Genomic DNA, 14,720 nt, shown 5'->3' on the forward strand with positions numbered 1-14,720 from the left:
TGAGATGATCTCTTTTCAGTCAACTGTCACTTTATCTTATTTTTTTGTAGCAACATGAGCTGGTAAGGTATAGATAACTGCTCATTCCAGCTCCACCAACCAGCTGTTTGTCGGCCCTTGCAACACATTCAAAGCCAGAGCCAGAAATAAATAGGAACAGGGCGTCTGACCGGAGACTGTATACAAGTAGTGGACATAGCCACTGAGTTGGTTTGGGAGCCGGATTTTGGTCATCTTGTTTTAGTTTTTTTCAACCAGAAGCTACATTTGACGTATTTTACTCAAAATGGGATCATAATTTAGGAATCATAAACCAAATGATCATCCTTTACATTGCTTGTTTACAATGTTTACTGAGTTATTTACCAAGTGAGAAATAGGGTCCTTTTTGCAGTGATTCCCTTGTTCAGTTCACTAATCATCATGTTCATCTTTTGAATGTATATCAGCTCCCGTGGTAATAATAGTTCACGCCCACTAGTGAGAAGTGGGCGACCTCTCTGAACACTTCCATGATAGCGCTGATTCATCCACCTCCTGTCATCCCAGCACCTGGACACAGAGTCATTCATCGCATGCTGTGGCTCAGGTTGCTTTGTTTGAAGTTCACCAACATTCACGGATTAGTTGAGCTAAACAGCGGAATGAGTAAAAACAATCAAATAGCCAAAATAGATTCTGGCAGCTGACTGGGGTTGCTTTAATGCACACTATTAAAATAAAACTCTTCATAAAGAAGACACACTGCATTTTGCAGCCTACTGCGTTTACCTTTGCACACACAATTACAGATAACAGTAATGAAATGAACAAGGTGGATGGGCGCACGTTGACAATTCTGCTTGACTGAATTGAGCATTCAGATTTGGTCACCCTACTTTCTCCTTGGTTTCTTAATTATTTCCATTCATTTTCATTTGTTGTTTTTCGTGCTCACGGCTCACTGCTGCAATTTAATACCCACAAAGGAATCAATAAAGTTGCTTTTATCACCCTTCTAAATGCTCCACACATGTGAAATGTGTTGATATGTTCGGCGACCCTACAAGTGCCCAACTTTCCGCTATTTCGGCTAATCACACATAAATCAGCTATACCGAGCGTTAGCATTGTAATCATGTCCCATATCACGTTACATATAACTGAGACACTTTTTTTTTTTTTTACATATTTCCTCTCTGCTGGGTTTATCATTTTTGTCACAAAGCTGTTTTCCTCCAATGGTGTATGCCGCATTGCTGATATTCACTTTATTTACATACTGCCTGCTTATCAGTATGATGCAGACACACTTTTTAAAAGTACTTGATTCTACATTAAGCCACTGACTTATCTTGACTATGGGATAAAAATAACTTGCATTTTCAAAGGAGAGTTCCTACTTAAGGTAAAGGGTGCCCCACAGGCACGTCGCCGTCTGAAAGTCAAAGCTGTTTCGTCTGCTAATTTTAGTCAGTGATACTTTAATTGTGGATACTGTGTATGTTTTTTAAAAACAATGCTGCTTCCCAACGGATGGAAAAAAAGCTGTTAATTTCAGAGCGCTAGCGTTCCAATTCTCACAGGCAAAACGTTGTTTCCTCTTGCGACCTCCTTGATTTGTTCGCCGGGTAAGTGCTGCTGGATGTTCTGGCCACACTTCTATAGCTTCCTCTTTTGGTTTTAATCATATTGGAATAGCTGGCTTAAAGATTAAAAATGAAGTCGTGCCCTGCCCAAAGTCCTTATGTGTAAATACAAGATAGGGGCTTTCACCGCAGGCCATCTTAGGCATCCTTATACAGTTCTCACAAACACGACACACTCAAAGAAGCTCTTGCAACTGCAACGTGTGCGCACTAGCAGCATGCTGCACTTTAGAGTCCCTCGTGGCTCATTCCCAGGGGTTTGTGCGTATCATTGGCGAATATGTCCTCCATATAAGGGGGGCTAGAAAAACTCAAAGGGTTTCTGCAAAGACCAACTTCAAAGGCCGACTCGCAGCCGCAACGTGAATCATATGGAGTGAACCAAATTCTTGACAGGGATCCTGAGATTTCTTTGTTTGTTTATTGAGACTGAATTGGGATGTTAACAACAAGGAGGGAGTGCAGACGAGGAGCGGGAAGAAAGAAAGCTTTTGGAGTCATGTTATTTCAAGATTCGCCTAGGCAATTACAAAAAGCTATTTAAATGGTAACAAGCTAGACGGGCAAAACGAAACAGGACTTAAAAGACTAAACCTCCAAATAATCCTCACGATCAAACAGTAGAGGATACACTTGAATCACACCAAACAAGGAGGCGCACACACAGAACATTTCAAATGACGATACAGTAGATGACACTGGTAGTTTCATCTGGGAGGGAAACATGTCTCAGAAATGATCTCATTGGACGCAACGACCACCATGTGTCCTGTTGAAATGCACAAGCAAGACAACCCAGTCGGCAGAAAAAAAGGTTTCTGCAAACCACGATATACGTTGAATGTCAACTTGTCTGAATCACAGATTTGCCACAGATATCACAAATCACAGATATCCGACTCGTATCACACTCGTATCACACTTGTGTAGCAACGCAGCGTAACAACGCAGCGTAACAACGCAGCGTAACAACGTAGCGTAACAACGCAGCGTAACAACGCAGCGTAACAACGTAGCGTAACAACGCAGCGTAACAACGCAGCGTAACAACGCAGCGTAACAACGCAGCGTAACAACGCAGCGTAACAACGTAGCGTAACAACGCAGCGTAACAACGCAGCGTAACAACGCAGTGTAACAACGTAGCGTAACAACGCAGCGTAACAACGCAACGTAACAACGCAGCGTAACAACGCAGCGTAACAACGCAGCGTAACAACGTAGCGTAACAACGTAGCGTAACAACGCAGCGTAACAACGCAGCGTAAGAACGCAGCGTAACAACGTAGCGTAACAACGCAGCGTAACAACGCAGCGTAACAACGCAGCGTAACAACGCAGCGTAACAACGGAAACTAGCTAAAATAGATAGCAACAGCCCTTAGCTGACTTTCTTACGTATCACTACATGAGCATGTAACATAACAACCATAATAATGCAACTAGCGAGAATAAATAATCTTTAAATAACATTACATGACACGTTTAACTACATAACATAACAAAAGTAACAATGCAACTAGAGTAACAACGTAACAACAAGCTCATAGATGCTGGCCAGTGCTGAAGTAATACTGCATGTGATTTGCATTAAAGAACATTAATGTTCCAAATTCAGTACACACACGTTACTTTCTCTCTTTTTTTAAAAGAAGCGAATGCAGGAAATGACAAGTGATGAAGACAAACAGTTCACCTACTGCATCTATTCTGTCGGCAAGTAATGAATGGGCTCGTGGGTGATAGTGAGGGATGAGTTTGCCCCCCAACACGCCTTTCAGACAACTGCAGATATTCTAGCGTTTAAAAACACTGATGCGTTTTTCTGTTGTACCTGATATGAAATCTGTTGCTCTTCAGCCTCTGCGTAACACTTTAAAGACCTGATATAACTCAGAACGACACCAAACTGACGCTTAGGGGATTTATTGAGTATTTGCTTTGACAGCTGTTTCTCATTAAGTGTTTTGCACTGATTAATTGGGAAGCGGAATAAAAGGTGTTGCTGGGAATTGTGTTCTGAGGTGAACAAAGGTGTAAAGCAAGAGCCATTTAATTAAATATTGAACAATCTCAGATGGATGTCTATGTTGGTGACCCAAACTGCAAGCAATGCTAATTAAAATTTCTCTTCTGTCAGGGGACCAGGTGCAGATTCTCCCTCAGCTTGCTCACCTGCAAAAGTCATTCATTACCGCAGATAAACATGAAAGAGACCTATTTAGAGGCTATTTAGAAGAACAGAGCCTTGTACACTTTGTGCTGACGATAGAGGCGTTTTTCAAATGAATAGGTAGTGCTGTCAATTCTCAAATAGAAGCAGGTGGATGGCCCAATAATGGCTGAGTCAAGACAACTTGGTAATAGGGCAGGTACAGCACACAGAGTGGGTGTTAAATTACCTGTACTCGTTTTCACTCCCAACTCGAGTCAGGGACACCATTTAGCTTGTTACATGGTGTCTTTTCAAAATAAACCTCCATGTTCACAGGAAACATACAGTTTCTGCTTGTTATATCAGGGTTCATACACATTTTGACCAATGGATTTCCATGACTTTTCCATGACTTTAAACCAAATTTCCATGACCAAACATTTTGTGAAATCTCGGTGTAAACATGAAAAAGTGATCAAATGTAGTATGTAAACTAACAATGAGAATTCAGAAGCATACAGTATACCTTAAATGACACAAATGAATGAAAGACAATAGTTTGATTAAAAGAATAAACATTTATAGATAGAGCAGATGCCTGCTTATATTTTGAGCATCTTTCTTTTAAAAGCATATTCATTATTTCAAACTCAGCGTAAATGAACGACATTAATATAACAAATTTCCATGACTTTTCCAAAACTTTTGGGATTTTATTTTTTTCAAGGATTTTTCCAGGCCTGGAAATAACCATTTTAAAATGTCTTGACTTTTCCAGGTTTTCCATGACTGTAAGAACCCTGTTATATGTATAAAGTCTCTTTTCAAAAATAAACTTCCAATGTAGGTTTACTTAGATTTTTGTTTTACTAACACAACAGAAACACATAGTGGTTTGGGTTTAAATAAATTAAAGAATGTTTGTTTTGTAAAATAAGTATGTTTAATACATAAAATAATGAAGTTTGTTTCGTAATATAATGTATTCTTACAGTAATTCCAGTCTACTACTCGCATGCTGTTCTTCAAGTCAAGTTATTGTTCATGAAAATCAACAATTGTTGCGATAATGACCGAAGGTCCCAACCAATTGATTTTGCGACCCCAGACCTAGACGGTATATGGAAAATACAAAGTAAAAGTAGGGGTGTTGGAGGTGTTGCAGCAAACCAACCACCAGCTGCATAATCACAGCCTCCAGGTGGCTTAGGGATGCCATATTTTTTATTTCTCCCACATACACAGACCAGCAGGGAGGTTTCTTACTTTAATATGATAAATAAGACATAATACATAGGTCTATAACATGAGGATGTTTCTATTAAAGTTATCTGCAGTTGTAGTAAAGAAAAGCCACAAATAGAGAAATCCGGTAAAATAACATTCATCACCTTCGTGTCATAGATGACCTGATACAATAATGTATAATCCGCTATCTCAAATAATTTAATTCTTTAATCTCTACATCTTGAATGCGACTCTCCGTTTTCCCAATCCACACAAAAGAACAAAGATGTCTTTTTACTGTCAAGAAGCAGGAACACTGTGTGCGGCGCAGCCTCCAGCGGCAAGGGTAATAAAGATGTCTACTGAGAGCTCAAACCTTGAGAGTCTGGAGGAAGGAGTCTGGAATCTTATTTTTGACTCTGCCGAGCCAAAGTGACAACCTGTGTGGAGCTGAAAAAAAAATAATGAGGCAGGAACGCTCGCTCATCACTTTGGGAGCCACCGTCTCTTTGTGATTAGACAGTAGCGGAGTCCGGCCCGTCCGGAAAAGTTGCTCAATCGCGGCCACCCCCCCCACTCCCCACCCTGGCAGAGCAGTCAGGCACTCCACCTCATGAATGCAGCCGGTCGGCTTGCCGGCAGAAAGCAGCCGCCGTGACCCCTCCGTAATGACTTCACTCGTGGAGCCCTCTCTCTTTCCCGCGGCCTGTGTGTAAACACGGCAGAGGAAAAATGAATGTGGAAAATAGAGCAATTATCAAGCGGGTTTCACCTGTGAGTGCTCTTTATTTTCCTGGCTGAGCAAACAGCCCTATGAACTAAATCAAATAAGATTTCTCTTCTTCTCCTTTTCCTGCCACTAGCTAAAACATTTCTATTGGAATTGTAGGTGAATAAAACGGGCCTGCGTTTAATCCTCTTCGGAAGGATTGCAGAGGAGTAAACCTGCCCCGGCAGAAGGAAAATGAAGATGTCAGCAGCAGTGTGTGGAAGTGGGAGTGGAGGCGGTCTCATGAGCTCAGATGTTGGACTATTTTTGAAAGAAGCGGACGTGGAAGATGACCTCAATCACCATCGCAATTCCCTTATTAAATCAAAGTCAGCAACAGCAACAGCAACACCGGCCCCGTTGGCTTTTACATGGCTTCCCCATCGGATTTAGCAAATTCAATTGACATCAAGCTGTGTGACTGAGGCTGTGTGTTCATATTGGATTGTGCGGTGTTGATGTTTATCTTGGTTTATTAGGTGACAGAAAGTAGTGTCACTTTGCAGAGGTCGTCACGGACCCAGGACCCACGATTCTGTTCTGGTTTTTTCTTCTTCTTTTTTTCACTTTCACATCCATTTCTTAAAACGTGGTTAAGTTAGGACAAGATCATAGTTTTGATAAAGATAAAGAAAGCGAATGTTCATTTTCTATGGAGACATTTTGTAAAACTCTTTACAGCAAACAGCAAAACATGATGAAGCTGAATTATTAATCAACAAATTTGGACTCCTGATGCCATTTTGAACGGAAAGATTAATTGTGCTCACATTCAGCTGAAACCATGAATAGGGCATGTTTTTATGTGTCACCGACGCTGATTATTCAGTCAATAATTAATCCGTCATTGTTTAAATTGACGATATTATAATAATTTAGTGGAGCAACAATGCCATGCCAGCTGGCTGCTAAACCGCCACATTTGAATATAAGCAGTTTTCAAATTCAATGTCCATGTTTGCTTATTATGTCTTCATTTAATAAAACATTTTTAAAAACACACAATATCGCTGTCGACTTGTTTTTTTTAGTGCGTTCACACTTTCAGTGCATTAGCATACAATAATAGTAATAAATAATAAAACAGACTTTTCTTTTGTGGAACGCAATCTTCAAGTGTCTGCAGGTTGACCTTGATAGTGAAGCGAAATGAATGGAGCACATTCACGCAGCAACCTGCTTTACGCTCTTGAAAATGACTGTGATTAAAGCAGCTCTAATCAATATATATTTGTTGAACAATGTATCAAATGTGAAAGGGCATGAACCCACAGGAGATGGTTTGGCTCGGCTTTACAGAGCTTTATATTGAGCTCATTGTTGATCTGTTCACTGTTACAGTCACCAGAAACTGAACTCACTGCTCATATAGTGTCGTTTCCGGCGACAGCAGGCGGAGAAAAAGCTGAAAAACAAACAAACACTGTACACAACCTGCTCAGCAGCACAGCAGCAGACACTGCGATGGCGAGACTACACAGGAGGGTGTCCCACGTCTTTTTTTTGACGTGCTGTTTGTGTACGAATGAAATGAACAAAATACAACGTGTTAATTAGTGAATTTAGAGGAATGTATTTTTGAACTGGACCGATGCCAGTTTTTTTGTTTCCCCCTGCTTCCCGTCTTTATTCAACCAGCTCTGTATTTTTAACAAACCTGAAATTGAAATGAATCTTCTTGTTTCTTTTCCTGAACAAGAAGTGCTGTTCTGTCGTGCAGAGCTAGGATTTTTCTACGCCTTTTGAATGCCAGTGAAAAGGAAAATCTTAAAAGAAAAAAGAATACCTATTTAGATATCAACTTTGTGCTTCTTAACTCATTCATCCCCAAGCAAGTACCCACAACGCGTGTACCCACAATGCAACTCCCACCATGACCTGCAGATGAACCCTCATCCAACCACACTGTATTACCTTCTACTTTTCACCAATTCTCTCTCACCTTCTGTCTTTTTCTTCTTTTTTTCACCATCACTTGATCGTAAGTTGAATGTCAGCGTTAGACTATTCAAATCAAGTGTGACCCAGATGTGTGCCGTGTTTTACCTCCCTGCATGGTGTGCTATTAGATAACAGAAAATGAAGTGCTTCTTTTTTTCTGAAATATTATGTAAAAACCCCTCAGGATACTTTATCACGCCTGGACACATGTATTTGTTTCTCCTCTTTTTTTGAGGTCTTACAGTTTTTTCATTATTTTTTTTTTCCATCTGTGTGGTAATCACTCGGCTTCTATGTTTTTATCACTCCGGCTACATCCATACAGGACGTGGACTTGTCTTGCCTGGGAGCTTATTAATTCAGTGGAGGTCTAATACATGTCAGAGTAGGCAGCGCCTGTAGCGCCTGCTGACAGGAAGACTGAGTCTTCACATTCTCGTGAGAGAGACAGGCTGCCATTCAGAAGTCACCTCCAATAAAAGGAGCTCCGTTTGCAGAGAATGGGCCATCAACCGCCGCAGTGCGTCTCTCCGGAGGGCAGTTTTTTTTTTGTCAGGTATTTATACGTGGACTGTTATGTGCTCGCGTCCGGATTCACGTTAAAAAAAAAAAAAAAAACGGACTGCTCTTTCATGCCGCCGTTTTTTGGTGTTGCACGAGTTGGCATTCTCCGCAGGTTGCACGCCGCTTATAAAGAGACGGCAGTCAAAGTTCCTCAAAAACAAGCAATCCAGTCCTCATCACAAGTATTTTGTTTACCCGGCAGAGTTGTCGTGTAAAAAATGTTCAGTGATGACAAAGTTTCAACAAGTCGACGCCAGCGTGCCAGACAGTAGAGGATCGAAATGTTTTCTTTGTGAGGAGCGGTTGACTAACAGCGGTCACCTTTTTTGTGAAAGGAGACGGGACATGCCCCAAGTGTGTCGAGCTTTGCAGAGAAAAGTAAAGACACGTTTCTTGTGTCCACAGCTGTTCCAATGCGCGGATGTATTCTCAGCGCAGGATTCACCGCCTGCTGGGAATCACAGAGTCGCACCATATGCTGAGAAGGACCTGTTGAGCTGTTCAGCCATCAAGCAGCAAATGGGAAACGTGTTGATGTGGGGACTGACGATAAGGCTTGTGTTCACACCACAGGCCGCCGTGCTCAGCTGCTGCTGCTGCTCATATTCAATTTGTATCATTTTTTTTTCGGGCTGTTAACATAGATTTTCAGATGTCGCCCATATTTTAAACTGACACTGCTGTTGTCAGGATTATAAACCAATCCCTGCATGAAAACCTCCGGGTCTGAAAAGTGAAGCCAATGTGCCTCAAACTTGCATTTTTATTTAATGGCCACTAGGGGGCGACTCCTCTTGTTGCAAAAAAAAAAGTCTGCTTGAATGGAAGTCAATTCATCACTTCATCAAACATTGTAAGCATGAGTTTATGACGCTATGTGACAGTGCGTTATCCACATGAACCAGGAAGTATATGAAAGCCTCAAAAGCCAGTAGATGGGTCAGATAAACTTTAAATCTATCAGACAGGAGACTGCTATTGGTTCTCCGCGAGAAACAAGAAGTTGACATTGATTTATTTGTCACGCAATTCACTTCCATAGTTATTTTAACCCAAACGACAAATTTGGGTTAGAATAACCCAAATTTGGAAAAGACCATATGCATGAAGGAAGCATAATGTAACATTATAAGCATGAATTTAGGGGCGACTGTGGCTCAGGGGTGAGCAGGGTCGTCCTTCAATCAGAGGATCGGCGGTTCACACGGGACACGAACAGCGGTCTCCTTGGTGAAGGTCCTGCTTGTGTGACCATCCAACATCCTCCCCCTCCCCCACCCTTTATTGCTCTTTCCACTATGTCAGCTGCTCTGGGCGTCTAATAATGACACAGATGGGTTTACATTGGAATTAGTTGAAAGCCAAGTGTATCTCATAAACATGCTAAAGGTAACCTCGGTGCGTAGGTATCAAAGTCGATATTTAATGAGTTGGGAACTGGTTGGCAGTTCACATCCATATATTTTTGCTGTTTAAACTGATAATATTCCATATTTTCTGGTGTCTTCCTTCCACATTTGCTCTTTTGTATCACCTTGTCATATCCACACCTCATATACATCTGTTCAGTATCGTTCCTGCTGTTATCTATTCCTTTTATCCATCTTTTAATCTGCCATTGTCAAACCGTGCGTTCCAGCAGCTTGTCCTCATTGTGTCACACCGTCAAATAGGATAAAAAAAAAAGAGAAACAGTTTTTGAAACAAAGTCAAAGTCACCCTGAAGTTGCGTTTTGGTGAGCTTTGGTTTTTAAAAGTGGTTAGATATTCCAGGGCTGGGGAAAGGAGGAAATGTGTTCTCTGTTTGTTAGCACTCATCAGTTTATATTCCCCTGAGAGTCTTTAGTGCATCACACTTCACCTGATTACTACACACAGGCAGCAAAATCATGTGAAGCAACTGGTGCTAATTATGGGTATCATTTCTCACTTGACATGAGTTGTGATTTTGTTTAGGATAATAATGTTTGATCATTCCAATCCAGTCCCGCCCTAAGAGCCTAATTTCCCAGCTGCGCGCACAAAAAATCATTATATCTGCATCTAATTGAAAAAAAAAGTGTGATTTAAGACGGACATGTGGACATACAGCCGTGATATGGAGATTTGTTTTTGTCTTCTGTTGTGTAGCAGAGTCACACATCGGAGGAGACGAGCAGCAGCAGATTTGTATCAGGTTTGGTTTAAGCCGGAGGGTCCAAATGGTAATCAATGAACAAAACAAACTGGTGTTTACACTGCCCACTCGTCTGGGAGAATCTCTCAATACTACACTTCAGGAACACCAATATTTCTTTTAGATTAATTAACTGTCCGAGCAATTTCCAAAGTTAAAACACAACACACAATGCAAGTGTACATAGTGCGGTGGTTTCTAAACATTTTCAAACATTTTTGAAAGTGAAATATTACAAGCCTATTCTAAATCACTAAGAAATATAATCAACAGCTTTAAAACACGTTGCTCCGCAGATTTATATTGACCTTAAAATGAAAGCCACCCCTAAGAATCCCTCATGTTGATACATCTGTTTGCTTGGCGTTTTGGCATCTCTATATTAGTGTTTTTCTTTCTGCCATTTTCAGAGATTTCTCTTGGATGTGAGCCTCCGATCCTTTTTTTTTTAGACATACAAACACAGCCACACACTTCTACTGAGTAAGAAGTGACACTTGTGACAAGATGTTGGTGTCAGTTTTAGGAAAGCCCTATTCAAAAGGCAGAAAAAGTAGACTGTTATTATTTTTTTACAAAATGTCCAGCAGACATGTGGCAACATTAGCATTCATTTTGTGTTTTTTTGTCTGTCTGCTAATCCCTGCTGGACAGGTTATTAGTGAAGTGAGTTTTTTGTTGAAAACGGATACCTGTAGCTGTTTTAAACATGAAATGAAACAGAAACCCGAGCTTACATTGAGAGGCAGCATGCTATACCTTATTGATAAAGGTTGTTAGAGCACTATGAAGGGTCTCCCTTGTTTTTGTTGAAAAATCAAATTATTAGTTATTTTTGTGTTAATACGAGTGTTGAGCCTTTAAATTAGTTATTGTATTAGCTTGATTTGTTCCCTGACTTGTTGTCTGTGCAGGTTTACATGCACATGATCAATGCATGTCTTTGTGATGATCCCATTGCATCAAGTCATTTATTTGACAAGGCTTGTTAAACTGTAGGTAGATTTGATTTAGTTATTGAATACAAATCAAACCAAGAGGGAGATCAATTAGTTAATAAACCAATACAGTGTTAGTATTTGAATGGGCCCCGGGGCACTTTGTACTTGAAAAGTTGGGCCCCGAGGTCAAAAAGGTTAAGAACCCCTGGTCTAGATGCAGTCTCGCAAACGACCCACTTCCCTATGCAACACACCCACTGTACTATAAGACCCACCCACTTAACTTCACAATGTACCGCCTTCACTACTCCACACACCCACTTCACTACATTCAATATAATTGTATCTATTAGAAATCTTTCCTAGAAACTAAAAAAGATTAAGGATTACATATGTTTTCCAACATTGAAGATGTACGGTAGAGTGAGAGATTTACAAACAACTGCAACTTGATAAGTGAGGGAAATGTACTGAAGCATCCGCTGGGTTTGAATATGAGCTTCCTCATACAGGAGTAAGATGTTCATAACACCTTGACAGACCTCAATATAGATAAGAAGCTGCTCAGAAATCTCCCATCAGATTATTCCCCTGTAGGAAATGAGGGAAAACAGGCTCTCTGTTCTTTCGGACTGTCTGCGATGGGTCTCCATAGACCAGGGTGAATAAGCCCTAATGCCTCCACACTGCATAATTCACATCACAACTGAGCACTGTCGAGTGTATGAACTCTCCCTTCCTGTTCAATGTCTTCCTCCGAAATCCTCTACCCAAGAGAGCTTTGGACGCCTCCTCTGAAGTCAAGGGAGAACCTCGCACTCATTGCGTGCAGACACACACACACATATAGAAGAACTTCCACGTACCTCTGTCTCGTCCCTCCACACTCCCTCACTTCTTGCCTCTGGCTGTACTCCAGCTGCCAAACCTGGACCTCAGTATTTCATGGTGGTTCGCCAGGATGTCAGACTGGATAAATGTGCAAAGTGTCTGTATTGGTTGTGACAGTCAGCAGAGATTCCGATAGTGATTGTAAGGGGGCCCCACAAGTAGAGGACAAAATCATTATGTCACTAATTACTGCTGGAAGTTCTTTTGCTGCAATGAAGTCTATGGCTGGGGATGTCAGTTGGTCAGACTACAAAACAATTTACATAAGGATCTTCGAGTCGGGTTAGGTCGATTGAACGATGCCATCATCCATTGGCGATGGCTGACAGAGCCCAACATCGTGATTTAAAAGTCTAAAGACCAATGGAACTCATTTCTGGCAAAAGAACGTCACGATTCTCTGGATGACTGGTATAGAGACAGATGGGCCCTAACAGACTAGAGCGCACGGGGAGCGCTTCAATAATATGAATTAATAATACCTTGGAATTCAAAAACATTATGACTGTTCGATCAGTTAAAATGATAGTTCCTTTATATGCTTGCCCCATTAGACGACTCTCTCTTATGTTGGGAATTCCAATCTGTTTTCTATGAGCAATCACAGGAATGATGTCAGCAAATTTATCAGAGTCAATGCAGAGGCAGTTTAGTAATATCTTTAAAATGTTTGTCTTGACTGCTCTCGAAATGTAATCCAGAGTTCTCTTTTTCTGAGCCCAAGCCAAGACTGTGTTAAAGTGTAGCTGATTCCGAGACCTTGGCCTTGACACCAAGACCGACCTCCAGTACTACAACACTGCTGTGGACATCGTCATATGCCAATTTGGTAGACATCGCCCAGCCGTATCTTCAAGGTCCCCAGAGGATGATTCAGACTGCTTTTGGTGACCCCTGACCTTTAGTGTTATTGTGTTGTCTCATTTGAACATTAACCAATAATTTAGCCAAAGACATTTGTCCTTCCATCAAATCTGCCTAGATGATTCCAAATGTTGCTGCTGGCTTTTACCATGTCAACATCGTCAGGCCAAAGTGTCAGTTTTGCACACAATCGGAATGGCAGATTGCCGTGAATTTTGCTGAGAAAATCCCTGTGGAACCCCCGTTTGGGGGGAAGATGATGACGGAGACCAACAGTTGATACATTGTCCTGGTTGTGCCCACAAGCTGTCCACACCTCACTGACATCCAAACTCAATGCAAGCAAGGCCACCTCGACATGTGGTCTGGCTGATCGGACCCCATTGGAGCACGATGCCTTCTCAGAGCTTGCGGTCTCGACAGTTTATGTGTCCTGGCATGATCGGAGGACAGAAGTCGCCTTGAAAAGACAAGAAACCACGGCCTTAAAGACAGACAATCACTCACGTCTACTAACAATTTATAGTCAACGAATAACATAACCAGACTGTGGGAGAAAGCCGGAGAATAGTTTACATGTAATTATATGATATGATACGATATTTTCCCATGAAACAGGTTGAATCATAGTCGTTAAACGTAAATGCCATTGCTTCTCAAAGAAACTGCTAACGAGCCATTGTTTTCCTTCGGGAGAGAGCAAAGACACTGAACCTTGCGGAAGCATTACTTCAGGGGGTCATGTGGGTCAATGCGCTTGCTGCTGCACTTAAAGATCAGTCAGTTTCAACCCTGTTTGACAGTGACTGTTCGCTTGGGCCTTATCTCTTGCACATTATATGATGCAATGAACATTGCAGCCTCTAGAGGCTGCCAGCAGAGCGGGAGTCAAATTAGTCTTGTTTGTAGGGTGATTCTGGCATGCGATGCAGAAAACTAAAGGAAACAGTAAACATCTTCACAACCTCAGTTTATGCTTTGTCGTTTCATTATACAGTCTTAGACAATAATGTGTTTGTGGCCTTTCGTTAATACTAAGTACTGCAGAATGGAGCCAAAATGTGATGAGGCAATCTCATCTGCAGGCACTGTTGTCCCCATTAATGCCTCTAAGAAATATCTTCCTGATCGGATCTAAGCAACAGCGGTGGCATTACATGGTCATTTGAAAAGATGCAGGGGGCGACATTTTCAATTGGCTGTCTGCAGGCGACTGATGCTGCTGATTTCTGTAAACACAAATGGCAAGAGATTGAGTTGTTCCAATGAGAGATGATGGGGAAGACCCCAGGAAGTTTGTGTCGGGGGACAAATTAATAACGGATTGTGATGTGACCTTGACAAGTGGCTCTCATTTGGAAGCCAGAATACTGGAGAGCCTGCTGTGGCTTTTCGGCACAGTCCAGGCCATTTAAACCACAGTTTCTCAACACCGTAAATAATTGAAAGGGGAATCGTGACTGCATGGGGCACACTGGCTGCCCAGAAAGTGAAATTGACAGAAGCGATTATTTAAAAAGGAGAGGATCTCATGTTGCCACATCCTCTCTTATGTATAATACCT

Source organism: Taurulus bubalis, assembly GCF_910589615.1.
Source record: "Taurulus bubalis genome assembly, chromosome: 3".
In the NCBI taxonomy this organism is placed as follows: Eukaryota; Metazoa; Chordata; class Actinopteri; order Perciformes; family Cottidae; genus Taurulus; species Taurulus bubalis.